The 14223-nt window shown below is 34.0% G+C and overlaps 1 pseudogene across 1 annotated transcript in view; it reads right to left on the bottom strand.

The window, feature by feature from the left end:
- Positions 1-2927: 2927 nt before the first annotated feature.
- Positions 2928-14223, bottom strand: part of LOC147397833 (transcription initiation factor TFIID subunit 15-like) — a 43025-nt pseudogene continuing 31729 nt past the window's right edge. Inside the window, exons 9-11 of the transcript XR_015179597.1 lie at positions 3993-4169; positions 3479-3856; positions 2928-3353 (exon numbers count right to left, since the gene is read on the bottom strand). The product of XR_015179597.1 is annotated as a transcription initiation factor TFIID subunit 15-like (transcript). The remainder of the gene's footprint in view (positions 3354-3478; positions 3857-3992; positions 4170-14223) is intronic.

Genomic DNA, 14223 nt, shown 5'->3' with positions numbered 1-14223 from the left:
GTCTGGAAGTCACGTGCACATCGCTGAAAAGGAAAATCAAGTATTAAATTTATGTTCATTAAATGTCTATTTACGTTAGTTGAGAAATTGAAATATTTTGACCAGAGTGACAATTATAGATTCTTGAAGGAATTGCTGGAATAGTGGAAATGTGTAAAACTTTAGGACATCATGAAACAAGCATAAAACCTATGTCATCAGATTAAAATTAAAATAAGAGTCGTGTGATAATTTGACGTCCCCCTCTGACATACACCCCCATCACAGAACCATAGATCATTTGCCTCAAGATACACAAGAAAGAGATTTATGATTCTACATATCTCGAGGAAAATGATCCACGATTCTGTGATGGGGGTATCAAAAAATCATTATTCTTAAATATAACCATATGGTATGTGAAAAATGACGATTGATAACATTTCGTTCATGTTGGTGTGAGTATCGACGAGTAAAAATTTCCCTATTAAAATGATCGTAACCATCAAATTGGAGTCCGACTTTGAAGCGGCCTGGCAACTTCAAAATTTTGGAGGAACTCTCCTCGCAACACAACACGTAACCTCTTTTGTTTTTATTTCACCCCTCATTTTTCGTTAATATTTGGGATACCTCCTTGAATAACTACATGTCATCTAAGCGAGAGGGTTCTACCGAAAGTTTAAAGAGGGATGGGCGCTTCATAGTTTTTTTCCATAAAATTGAAATTGTTCCACACAAAAATGCAAAATAGAAGAGTATGTGATACATGAGATCACAATTATAGAGATCTTTGAAAACTTATTGCCTCCATCCTAGCTAGGACATTCAAAGAGCATGTACCTTCAATAATTATAGGATCAACAACATGGTGTAATTAGAAACAATTCTGATATGGAAATCCTAAGAGTCAACATGAAATGATTGTGGAATTACCTCATAAAGAACCTTAATGTGCTCCCGGAAGAGCTTTTCTGTGTCAGCTCGATCTAATTCAGAGTTAATTGCACGCGTTTGGGGATCTTTCTCCAATTTAGGCTTTGATTCAGTCCAAGATGCCTAAAAAATGCATATGCAGGCACAAAAGTTATATTTAATTAACTCAAAGTAGGTACTAACCAAGAAACTAGAAACTTGGGATTCAACTAGATAGTCACAAAGCTCTCCGAATTTTTCAAAAAAAATGTAAAATTCTCCAAATTAGGGGTTAACTGATTAAATCGGCAAATTGATGAATTAATTGAGTATTCCTCAATTAATGGGGAACACGGGAATATTTTTACCCTTCACCTCCAAAATTTTCATTTTTTATAGGATTTTCAGAGGGTTTGAAGATGTTGGGCTTTGGCAAGAAACCCAAAAACATATTTTGTATAATCTCCAGAATTTTGCCGATTTTTCACGTAACTTTCCCGAATTATTTTCGAACTAACCAAATTGAACCCCCCACCGAATAATTAACAAATTTGAATTTTGTTACCATTATTAGCCAAAATACGAGATTTAATTTGAAGTAATAGACTTCTAGAGAATAAGTGTGGTGTGAATCCAGTTTTGTGTGAAACCACAAAAAAAGAAGGGTATTTAATGCCATTTCACAAGTGTTTGCACGGTCCACCAAACATTATTGAACTAACCAAATAAGATTTGGAAACTACCTGAGGATCTTTAATTATTTCTACTAGTAAAGCTTAATAAGAAGCAACTGCCTCCTTTCTGCGAACTTTCAATCTTACTCTCTCCATTTCTTGCTCATCTCTCTTTCCGCTTCTTCATTTCTCTCTCCCTTTCCTTTAATTTATCCTAACAATCAACGAAAGCACACCAAAATCATGTGTGTTTCCAAAACAAAACAAACAAAAAAAACCAACATCTCTTCACCATCGAGAACATACTCGCAACAAAGAGGTAATTCCAACATATCTAGCCTTACCAAGAGAGGATCACAAATTGAAAAAAATTGGACTGTCCATAATACCATTAACTTGAAACCCTCATTTGACATGGCCAGAAGTCAACAACTTTGTATTTCAACACCTAATGGAGAGCCTAGAGAAGGTGAAACGATTTGGCCTTGCATGGCAACACCTAGACAAGTGTCTTTTGCCCCTTTTGATAACACTGATAAAAAAGGAAAGGAACAACATGTGCCCCTATGTCAACCCTATGGAGCTTTGAAATATGTCGAAAAAGACCCATAATTAGGATGACAAGAAACATGCATTTTTTGCACATACCTTCACCACTTCAGGTCAATATCTTCTTTCAAGTACTATTATTCCTTGCAATTTCCTTTATTATTTTAGTCTTAATGTATTTATAATCCATCGGTATTTGAATTTATACCACGCAAGAAAAATATTAATCCTACCGATGTATTCTTTATTTTTTTAGTAGAATTTCTTTGCAGAAAATTATGTTGTGTTGCATATTCATTCTCAAAAGAACTTTCAGTCAACTCAAAGATTTATGTAAAACATTTTTCATATAGTTTGCTAAGTTGGTAAAGTCAATGAGTATTGATGCCATGATCTATGTTCGAATCACGCCTTCACCTACAAATTTCTAACCTCTATGATGCTACTTATCAAAATATTATAGAGCTATAATATTACATTGTCCTAGATTCTAGCTTCAATTTGGAAATATGGCTAGCTCAACCAAAAAAGGGTTCTATGAATAGTGTAGTTATCTTTGTAAAACGGTTATGATTTTTATGTATCTTTGCTTAAACTTATAAGGTCTTATAAAATTGCCTCATTAAGAAAATAATTTTCCTAAGAAGCACACACTAATATTTTTTTTATAATGTTTTTTGGGTGTCAACAATATCTATAAAGATCATATAATTGACTCACTACACAACCTTGCATAATTCAACATTAGCCCTATGATACATGCACAATTCAATTATAATGTATAAATTGTAAAATCTAGGCACAAAAGAATAGTAGCAGCACATTGGCAAAGCATCTCCAGAAGGCACAGCCCCTTTTTTTCTATTAAATAAGCCCAAAAGGAAAGATGTCACCTTCTAGACATATATAAATGAATAGGTGGGAAAAAAACAGAAAAATGAGCTGATAGAATCAATTATGAATATCAACCTTCGAAACTTTCCAGAAATCCCACAAAGCATGCAAACGATCAAACTAGAACACAAGTTAGATTAATCTTACATTGGCCAAGACCAATCATTTGGACCAAAGAGCCCTGTAGGAGCACCAACTGGATGGCCACAACCCCCAGATTCATCACCTCCACGACCCCTCCCACGACCACCAGCACTTCCACCGGTACCAGAGACACCAACAGGCCGAGCACTTCCACAATGGTTGCACACACCACGAAATGAGAAGTTTAAATTGGAACAACTGCTAGCAAAATGAAACAGAATCCCCTGATGTATTCTTAATAATATATAACACAACAAAATAGTCAAAAGAGTCTAAAACTAGATGTACAAGAAAGAGCTGCTCACCAATGTCACATAACAGACCTTGAATTTGGACACAACCAGTCTCCTTTTTGTTGCCATGCTTTCCCTGAAGCATCACCCCGACCTCTACCTCTACCTCTTCCTCCACTCTCATTCATATCACTAGCATTTCTCTTGCCCAACAAAATCACCAACCAAACTTGGATCTTCCATCTGATTCATTTGATTCTCCGAGTTATATAATTGATCATCTTTATTCTTTGACTCAGCTATAAATACTCCAATGATACTCCCATGGAAATCCTTGTTGTTGAACCATTCCACGGCAGCCAATGCTGCATGTGGATCCTCATATGTGACAGTTGCATCTCCCTTTGGCTCATTCGTGACTTTGTCTCCGTAAAACCATATCTTTGGGTGGCCAGTACTTTTGTCTTTCTGCAAGGTACAAAATTTAATTTGAAAAAGAAACATCAACACTATCAGCTTTTACAGGTATAGACAATCCACAGCAAAGGCTATCAAATTTATTATCAAGTGTGGATTAAAATTGTTACCTGGTCAGACTCCCTACCTTTAGCAGCCCAATAGTGCCAAAAAACTCAGCTAGCATATTTTCATCAGTTCCATGTGGCAAGTTACAAACATATACAGAACCATTTAACAGGACTCCACTTCCTAAGTAGTTTGCCATGTCAACAAATATGCTCCAATCTCATGAAATCACAGCAAACATAACCAGCACTGATTTCTGGAAATATCAAACACTTCTTAGCTTAAAATGCATAAAGGATGTTATTGTATTATAATTTGAAGGAAAAAACACAGAAGAAACACATCACTTAAAATCATTATATACGTATTGGCATGAAACCCACTATATATGAAGCCTATCCCGTCCATACAGTAAAAAAAAATGAGAACCGAACCTAACAAGCTAAATAAACTTGTTAATGATCTAAGCACACTTTTTTTTATAAATTAAATTAAATTTTTTTGATAAATAACTCAAAAAACTAACGAATTATTTCTCAAATATAAAGACCTTAAAATCTTTGAAAACTAAAGACAGCTTGATGATGGAGGCTTTATACTTCTCGATATTCTCATAAAAATAGCATAAATGAGACCAAGGTCTAAAATCTCGTTTTGTTCCGTTGTTTCAATTTTTTTAAAAACCGAAACATTATCGAAATATTCTGAAACATAAGAAACATTCCAAGACATAAATTTAAGCATTTATAGAGGTCTTTCAGAAGATACCTAAGTCAAGGGGCATGCCATTCGTTTAAAAACAGTGGTATCTTAAATATTTACAAAATGTGAAGGGGAGTTGTATAACTGTGTCAGTCTTGAGAACATGATTTCACTCTCAAGTCTCATTTCTCAAACATCAAACCAGATAAGAGAACCAGAAAAAGAAGAAGAATGAGGAGGAGGAGGAGGAGGAGGAGGAGGAGGGAAAGAGCTTACTTGGATCTATCACTCCCAATTTTTTCCTTTTTTTTTTTTCTTTATTTGGGTTTTTAGGATTGTTTCAGTTTGTTTCGGACGAAACATTTCGATACAAACGAAACATTGAAGGATCATTAGATTGTTGCATGTTTCTTCTTGGCAAGTTAAAATTCCGAAATGTTTCGTACGAAACGAGATGAAATTTTAAACCATGAATGAGACCTTTGGTTCTTGGTATAGTAAAAAATCGCGAAAGAGGGGCTTCATTGAAAAAATCAATGATTAATGGGTTGATTGCAAAAATCCGCAATTTTTTTAATAAGTCATCAATTATTTAGAGAAAAAAAAAACTCACCGATTTTTCAAAATAGTCAGAAATTCTTTTAATCTATCCCTCTACTTGAATTTTTTGTAGCCTATTCCTCCACCTGAAAATTTCCCAAATTTTTGTGCATTATCCGAATTTAATCGAACTGACCCATACATACGAAATAATTTTCAGAATCCAAACTTCGTTGCTATTTTTTTTTTTGAAATAGTAACCAAGTTTGGATTGGGCAAAACAAAAATAATAACTTGAGCAGAGCAATATAGTCAAAATTCTAATTTTGCAACAACATAAGTTCCTGAAATATATATTATTTTCTGATCCGTAAAACATGATACATTATTGGGACAATTTAATTTAACAAATACATCTGGTTTGAGAAATTTATAATGTCGATTAACAATTTGAGACACCGCCCGATCTCTCAAATTCTAATTTATTTATTTATTAGGGTTAAGGTTTAAGAGAAACAAATTTCAACAAACAATATACACTGAAATCGATCGATCGATCGATCGATTCGATGTACATCAAGAGAGAAGAAAAAACCAAACCGTAAAATCAACCTCCTGGATGAGATTCAAATTCCAAAGAATCCTCAATTCTTGCAAAAAAAAATAATTAAATTAAATTAAAGAAAGAAAGTTCGATCCACTCACCTAAAGATAAATCTGCAGACAATACAAAGGAGATTTGATCATAAATTCGGCGTTCTAGACTTCGAAATCGAATAAAAATGAGGTTTCTTCGGCCCAGCGAACGATTTGAATAACAAAAGGGGTTCTGGGAGGACAACAGAGTTTCGGCGATGGAAAACGAGGGTTGGCGGACACCCACACACCATGACAATTATACCCTTTAGTTAACAACTTATTGACATGCGAATAAAGATCCTTGTTAGCAGTTCGGAATACGGCAAAAATTCAGTACTTCAATTTTCTATTCGATTCTGGATTGCAAAAGTCCGGCATAAATTTTGGTAAAAAAATTCGATAAATGAAAAATATGCGCCATACAATTCGATAATAGTAAGTTGATATACTAGTGATGGTAATTAAGACATTGAGATTACTATTTCATTGATTTATAATAAAAAAATCCAAATCAAAAAACACATCATCAATCTGAAAAATTAAGATATAATTTTAAATAAATGTAGAAGGTCATGCCATTATATTTTAAAAGATAAAAGAGACATTTATCACATAAAAAAGTGGATTTCTCCCAAATTTTAAAGTACAGTCTTTTCAAAGTCGATTTGTGTTATAGTAGCATTTTTTTTTATCGAATTTTATAAAAATTCGTAAAAAATATGTTTTATTCTTTTTTAATTAAAAGTACATGAATTATTCAAAATAGTTCAAAAATTCAGAGAATATTACTTAAAAAAAAAATTGAAAAATTCATGAATTTTTCAAGAATAAAATGGGATATTGCCAACAAGGGTAAAAGATTCACTTATTTTCAAAGATAGGTACTATTGGCACTCCAAATTTTACTCAAGGTCATCTTAACTTGTAACTTGTGCCTTAAAGTGTAATAAATACACTTTGAAATTTGGATTTTGTACCAAAAACAATATGTTTTTACCAAAATACCATCACATGCTAATTCCCAAGGTGTATTGGACATGTTAACAAAACTCTTTTACTTATATCTCATTTTCTTAAATTATTTATCGAGTAACATTGAAATTAACATCGTTTCAAACATTGGTGTGCATAAAACCATAGTTAGTCTATTGGTAAAGTAATAAATTTTTGTATAAAGGAATTTTCACCTTCATCATCAATAATAGCATTATGTTCGATCGACAACGACGCAATTGAGGTATCCAATTGAGACTCGGCATCCAAAATTTCAACAAGACATTCGTTGATAATTCTCAATTCACATCCGAGCAAAGCAGCAGCCACTATTCGATTTGAGTCGTCCAACCCATTTTTGCTATTAATATTCATCCAAATGATGAGTAGATCAATACAATCATTAGAGTTAAAGATGGTTTCTCTAAACCTAACCAACCAATTGTGAATCGATTCTTCCAATTCGATGCTTATTATATTGGACGTGGCACCATCTTCTTCATCTTCAATCATGAAGTAACCAATTTCAACGAGTTCCCTCTGGAAAGATTGGATATGAGAATTTAGATGTGAAAGTTGGGACTTGAGAAGTAGGATTTGGTCGTCTAGGCCACCAAATATTTTGGACTCCTCACGTAATAGTGAATTTAATCTCCAAAGGAAAATGCTTACTATGATTTCTTCTATTAATTCTCTTGATTATGTGAATAAACAGGTAAAACCAAAGCTCTTTGAGGTTTAAGAAAGCAATTATTAGATATATGGACAACATTAGAGTCAAGGTCGTCTCCATCGTCTCTCTTTCTCTCTCTCTATTTTTTTTTTTCTAAAGTAATTATTGTACCTTCTTTCTTTAAAGAATATCAAAACTAACCCCACTCTCAGTGAAAAAAAAAAAAAGATTGACATCCTTGAAGTCAAGTCTACTTTATCTTTTTCATTTTTTTCTAATGACATTATTGTATCTTCTCTCTCTAAAGAATACCAAAACTAACCTCGTTGTCCGTGCAAATGAATAGAAAGCAAAACATTAACTCACTTCTTTCGAAGAGAAGAGAGATGCTATTGTCACTTCAAATTTTATTTTAGGGCCTTTTTAACATTGTCCTAAAGTGCAACAAAAAATTGGATTTTGAATTGAAAATACCATTTAAAAAATATTATTTTACCAAAATACCCTCACATGCTTATTCGAAGGTTTACGTATTGCATCCGTTAAGTCATTAATAAAATCTTTTTACCTATTACATCCCAATTTCTTAAATTATTTATCGTGTCAAGTCGTGCTAGAATAACTAATTGACATCCTTTCAAAAACATTGGTGTGAACGTACCCACATATACTTCTCCCATATCTCCACGAAAAATATCTATGGTTTTTACTCACATGCCCTTTAAAAAAATATTTTTAAGAACGCAAGAAGCTTTTTTTTTTTTTCTTTAAATTAATAACAAATGAGATAAGAGATGGACATCATTATTGACGTCAAGGTCTTCTCCATCTCTCTCTCTCTCTCTTATTGTACCTTCTTTCTCTAAAGAATACCAAAACAAATCCCGTTATCGGTGCAAAGGAAAAGAGAATGTGGTTTGGGTGTGCAATTTGGTACGTGGCTGACGTAGTAAGTACAAAAAATCATTGATATTTTCATCATAATACATTAAAAACTGGCCACGTCAGCCTGTGCATTCATCATCATTCAAACATCAACTCACCTCTTTCAATTCGATGTGAGATGTCATTGGCACCCAAAATTTTACTTAGGGTTTTGTTAACATGTGCCCTAAACTAAAGTTCAATAAATACACTTTGAAAATGGATTTTGTACTGAAATTACCTTTTAAAAAATATTTTTTTTTTACCAAAATACGCTCACATGCTTATTTCGTAAACCATTCGATCCCCTCTCTACCGTAGAGAATTTGTTGAACAATGCCAGTCATAGTATCATGGCACTATTCTAATTCTGAAAAAAAAAAAAGTGTTTCAATGAGAGAATTTTTCATTGTGAAAAAGTTCCCTTGAAAAGATGATATGAAGTACAAAAGACGTTCGATAAGATAAATGTAACAATGTGGTGATATATAATCAAACTCTTTCCGCCAATTGGCACTAATTGTTTCGCAAAGCTACTTGAAGGTTGTACAGGCTAGAGACACCTCTTGTGTTCCTGAAACTTGGTGCTCTTTAAGTTACTCAGTATATAACCCATTCCAAATAGTTCAATAGCAAAACATGTGTGCTTACCGACTCGTCTCTTTTGGCTTTTGTTGCTTCTTCAGCTTCCTCTTCCACTTCCACAACCCTCAATTCAGATATATACTTGTTAAAAAAATCTCTCTTTCTTCATGCTTGACAGATTTGTATCTGGGCTCATTCCTTAGGCTATACTTCTCCTGTACTAATAACAAAAGATTAAACATATCCTTTGTAAAGATGAATAAATAAGCAATGAAAGGAACATCAAGAGAAAAGTACCCCATGCATGTGTGCAACAGTGTTGTCAAAATCAAATCAGTGCGAGAAATTGTAAGATTTAGAATTCATACTGAATCAAAAGAATCATAAATATTTTCTTTACGAGCTAAAACAAACGGAATGATACACTCCATGTAATGACTAAACAATCTATGTACTACAAATATGTAGGTCTAAGCTCATAGTCATCTGCACAACAAATCTTTTCTCTAAAAGAAGTATCAAACCCATGTATCATGTATCATACCATAACTCTTTGTAAACAATCAATGATAAGCAAACCAATCAAAACTTACCCCCATCGTGTATTGATGATCCAATCAATCCATTTCTTTTGGAATCAATTAAGTAGGTGTAATCTTCTACTAAAATTTCATCACTAAGTCCATTTCTTTTGGAATCAATTGTGAATAATACAGATGCAATTTTTCAAAAATTAGTGTGATTTTGATAATGTCAAGAGCACAAAATCCTGTTTTGGTCCCCATTTCTCTGAGTACCAAATGGATCAGGGTAAAAAAAAAAAACTAGTTTTCAGAGAACATATGATTTGAAATTTCAAATCCAAAGAAGTTTGTTGGGCAAATGCAACTAATCTTTCTGATGAGCAGAATGTTTTCACATGTAACAAGTAGTTTTAGTACATTTTCCAATGGAGCATCCAGATGGCTTTTAATAGGCGTTTGCAAACAATATAAAGAAGATATGTTAAGCCAAAATTGAGTGGACATAAATGCCCCCACTTTTATATTTAAATTTAATGTAATCAAGATCATTTTGGGGAAAACCCAAGAAATCGCAACCCACGACAGTATAATCACAGTTCTCAATTTTCAAAGTTACAAAAGTATCCTTTTTTTACTATGTAATTTTCATAAATCTTTAATAAATATCTTAAATTGCAAATAAACCCTTCTGATACATGTGTGTTTGCACATGCTACCTTTTAGTATAATATAACACGAATGGGCAAAGAGGCATTGTATACAATGCATGGAAGATCTTAACGACCGTACAAAAATGATCACCATTGATCCAATGCATCACAAACTTCGTATCAATGGATCTGATGGCCAATACAATGTTAGCGTGGGTGTATCACCCGCCATGCTTCACTTTCTCCAAGAAATCCCAGACTTCATTCATGTAGACGTTGTCTGTATAAACATAGGTACCCTTGAACTAAAAAACTCAAAACTCCTCTGTTTCTTCTTTTATTCATAAAATGGTGCGATGACTTTCAAGTTAGAGTTGCTTCACTCTTAGTGTTGTTTCTTGTTTTAATAGATTAAATTTGAAAACTCCTATGTTTCTTCTTTTATTGTTTATTTATCGTTGAGGTTATGTAAGTCTTGATTGTTCGTGCTCTCATGCTCAACTGTAGAGGACATATGGGCTTGAACACGATGATCACAATCATTCTTCCTGATTGGTCACAGATGACAGGGCCACACATGATCACCCTCATTCATTCTACTAAGTAACCTGATGACACATCATAAGAAAATGATTCCTAATGGTGTTGCACACATGGGAACTTTCACTCAATGAAATTGCAAATGCCTTTGTACTCATTTTCCACTTTGCTTCTCGAAGTTGTTGTGGATTGAATCTCTTTATGAGCACACTTGCACTTGGCCCTATTGGCCACAAAACACTTGACCCTCGACTAGTTCTGATTAAATCATTGTTAATCTTTGTCTCTACTATGTTTTCAGAATCCATACTTTGTCAACATTCTTCTCGTTGGTTATGACGAGGAGACTGGACCATCTCTCTACTAGAAGATCGAGAAGACGACGTTTTGGCTATGGGTCTTATTTCAATCAAGGTAGTGCGGCTGGGGGTGCTATCCTGAGAAATGACAAGGGTGAATTTGTGTGTGGGGGTTATTGGTAGTTCAACCAACAACATGACCGAGTGTTTAGCCTTGTTAAAGGCATTATAGACATTCAATCTTGTTGGGGTGAGGGTCTTTGGCGGGATGGATTCAACACTCCTAGTAGACAGCCTGAATGGTGCCATTCTCCCTTGGTGGATTATCAGGAGACCATTGTTTAGACTAGTATGTGCTTGCAAATGAATCCATTTCTAAAACAGAAAACAGGGTTTTTAATTATATTGATTATCAGGAGACCATTGTGTGGATGCATTCATCAAAATATATTGATTTTAATTATTTTATATATATATTTTTAGAAAATAGCATATACTGACGGCAGTAAAGTTTGTTGGTAAATGTGTAAGCAAGCAGCAAAAAAATACATTTTCTCCACAAACTTATTTTTCACATGCAAAACATTTAATTGTTCACATGCAAAACATTTTCCAGAAAATAGGGATATAGCAACGGTTGTATTAGCCTATAGCGACAGCCATCACTAAGGCCTTGTTCAATAGTCGGGGATCCACTTAAAATACAGTTCAACATATCAATTTAATGGAACTTAGACCTAACAAAGAACTCATTGAACATCACTTCAACAATATCCAAGTCACCTATTGGTCACTTTCTGACTTGGATAAAAATTGCATAGAAATTTGGCCATTACTGAGTCCAATGACCAGAAATTATACATAAGTTTAACAACTTTGCTAAGGCATACCACATTCGGTCAAGAAGTTTAAAATCATCGTTTCACCTTCTAATGCCACAGCTGAGACATTTTGGTCTCGTGGATGGCTAGAACGAGACATTGGTGGTTTGTATTGGTGTGATTTAAATGGCATGAATCAGAGTGGTAAGAAGACATTATTTGACAAGTCCTACAGATCGGTTAATTCAAATAGTATTGCTTGTGGAATACTATTTGAACGATGCATCTAAATCAAACTAAAAGAAACTTTTTATAGGACGATGGTAAGACTAACTATGCTATATAGAGAAGAAACTTGGCAACAAAGAAACACGTGCAAGATTTAGCATTGCAAAGATGAGGATGTTGAGTGGAAAATTAGGAAAGATAAAATTAAAAATTAACACATTAAAGAAAATGTAGGAGTAGGTCCAATGGGTAATAAATTAAGCTGATTGAGATGGTTTTTTTTTTTATGTGCAATGAAGCCGTTACAGCCCCAATTAGAAGGAATATGCAAGCTGATGGTTCTAATAGGTCAACCGGGAGATAAAAAGAATTTGGATTTAATCGATTTAGGACAAAACAGAGCCATCTTGAGTGTTTATGTGTTACGAAGACACGAAAACATGTGTCGGTGTTCAACATAGGTATGAAATGTCTAACAAAATCCCCAAATATATATTACAAAAAAAGTCCACATATTTCTATTATAATATAGTGCTTTAGTTATTGTAAATTATAAATTTTTAAAACAAAAATAAGGAAAGAAATATGAGATGTAAAAGAAAACATTTCATATATCACAGAGCTCTTCAATAACTTAATAAATATAGGTCGATTTATAAGAGGGGATACTATCAAACAACTATGGTTGTGTTCAACAACTTAATAAAGAAGGCACCGAGGATGGAACACATCAACTTTTTTTTTTTAATAAAAAAATTTAAAAAAAAAAAAAAACACTAGGTAGTTAGGCATGACAGATTGATGTCTATTGGATGGATATGGTCTGAGTTGGCCATATCAGTCCTCCATATGGGGTGTGTGTTGGGTGAGCATGCATGTTTGTAACATATAAGAACCTCCAAAGGACATTTTACTCTTTGTGGTATAGAAGATAGTCATCTGAGGCTTGACGTGTGGTTGTGTCATACGCCAACTGCAGGCTGAATGTGGAAGGAGATTTCTCTGTCCCGTATGAAATTGGATTACAAGCTCAGTTATGCCTTTAAATGAAAGACTATATAAGGTTTCCTTTTGGCATTTATCAATAAGGTTTTTTGTTACTCTTAGTTTTGCTTAAGTTTTGCTTTTCTCCTTTTCCGTGCTTTCTCTTGTCTGGGAGCGATCTCGGCCTCCTTTGTACTCTTCTTCTCTTTTGGTATTTATAAAATTTTTATACTTATCAAAACAAAAATAAGGTTTTTTGTTCTTCGTGTTGAACCGTTTCAGTAATGGGAATGTTGCTTTTGAAATGGTATCTCATACACATCTCTTCAGGAGGGTGACTCTATTCCTCCTGTCTGTCTGCACCTTGGAGTGAGAGCATTGATATTGAGAAGGTATCTCATAATGGTTAATTAGATCATAGGGTATTTCCATTATTACCACCTGGGTGAGGTGGTAAAGTCTGTATGCCTGGGATCAAAACCCCTTCTCCCCACTTAAACCTATATAAAAAAGATATATTTATAGTTCCATGCAGCATTGTGTCACCTGGGTGAGGTGGTAAAGTCTGTGTGCCTGGGATCAAAACCCTGCCTTAAACCTATATAAAAAATATATATTTATAGTTCATGCAGCCTTGATTCCCTAGCTCACAAGTCAAATTGACTGGAGGCCAACCAGATGATAAATAAATGTTTGATATAGAACTAAACCAGTGCCAGCTGATAAACTAAAGTTATTGTTCGAAAAAAATGCTTCTTACATGTTACATCATGGAGTTTGATATATTTGTGTGCTCTCTCTTATATCGGAATGATGCCTCGTACAGAAGGCGCCTCCAATACTCTCTGGATCATTGAATTGGTAGTCAGGTCTGATATCTATTAAGGCCTACATGTTCTAAAAGCATCGATACTTTCCAATGAATCCACATTTTCCCCATGTGAGTTATTTTTTAAAGGACTTTTTCATTGACAACATGTCAATTCATATTTATCCGTTGCAGGTATTACAAATGCTGGGTTGATTTCTCTTGGAAATGGTCTTCCATGTCTACAGTCATTGGATGTATCTTGTTGTAGAAAGCTCAGTGACAAGAAAATATTGAAAACTTGGGGTTGGAGTTCTGATTTCTTCCAGTTTCAATCCAAAAGTTGAAAAGAAAATACTGTAATTTGAAAGATCAAGAACACGACTGGAGTTCTGATTCT

Source organism: Akebia trifoliata, chromosome 7 (genome assembly GCF_017979445.1).
Source record: "Akebia trifoliata isolate Shusen 1 chromosome 7, ASM1797944v1, whole genome shotgun sequence".
In the NCBI taxonomy this organism is placed as follows: Eukaryota; Viridiplantae; Streptophyta; class Magnoliopsida; order Ranunculales; family Lardizabalaceae; genus Akebia; species Akebia trifoliata.
This window is presented reverse-complemented; position numbering and strand designations above follow the sequence as displayed.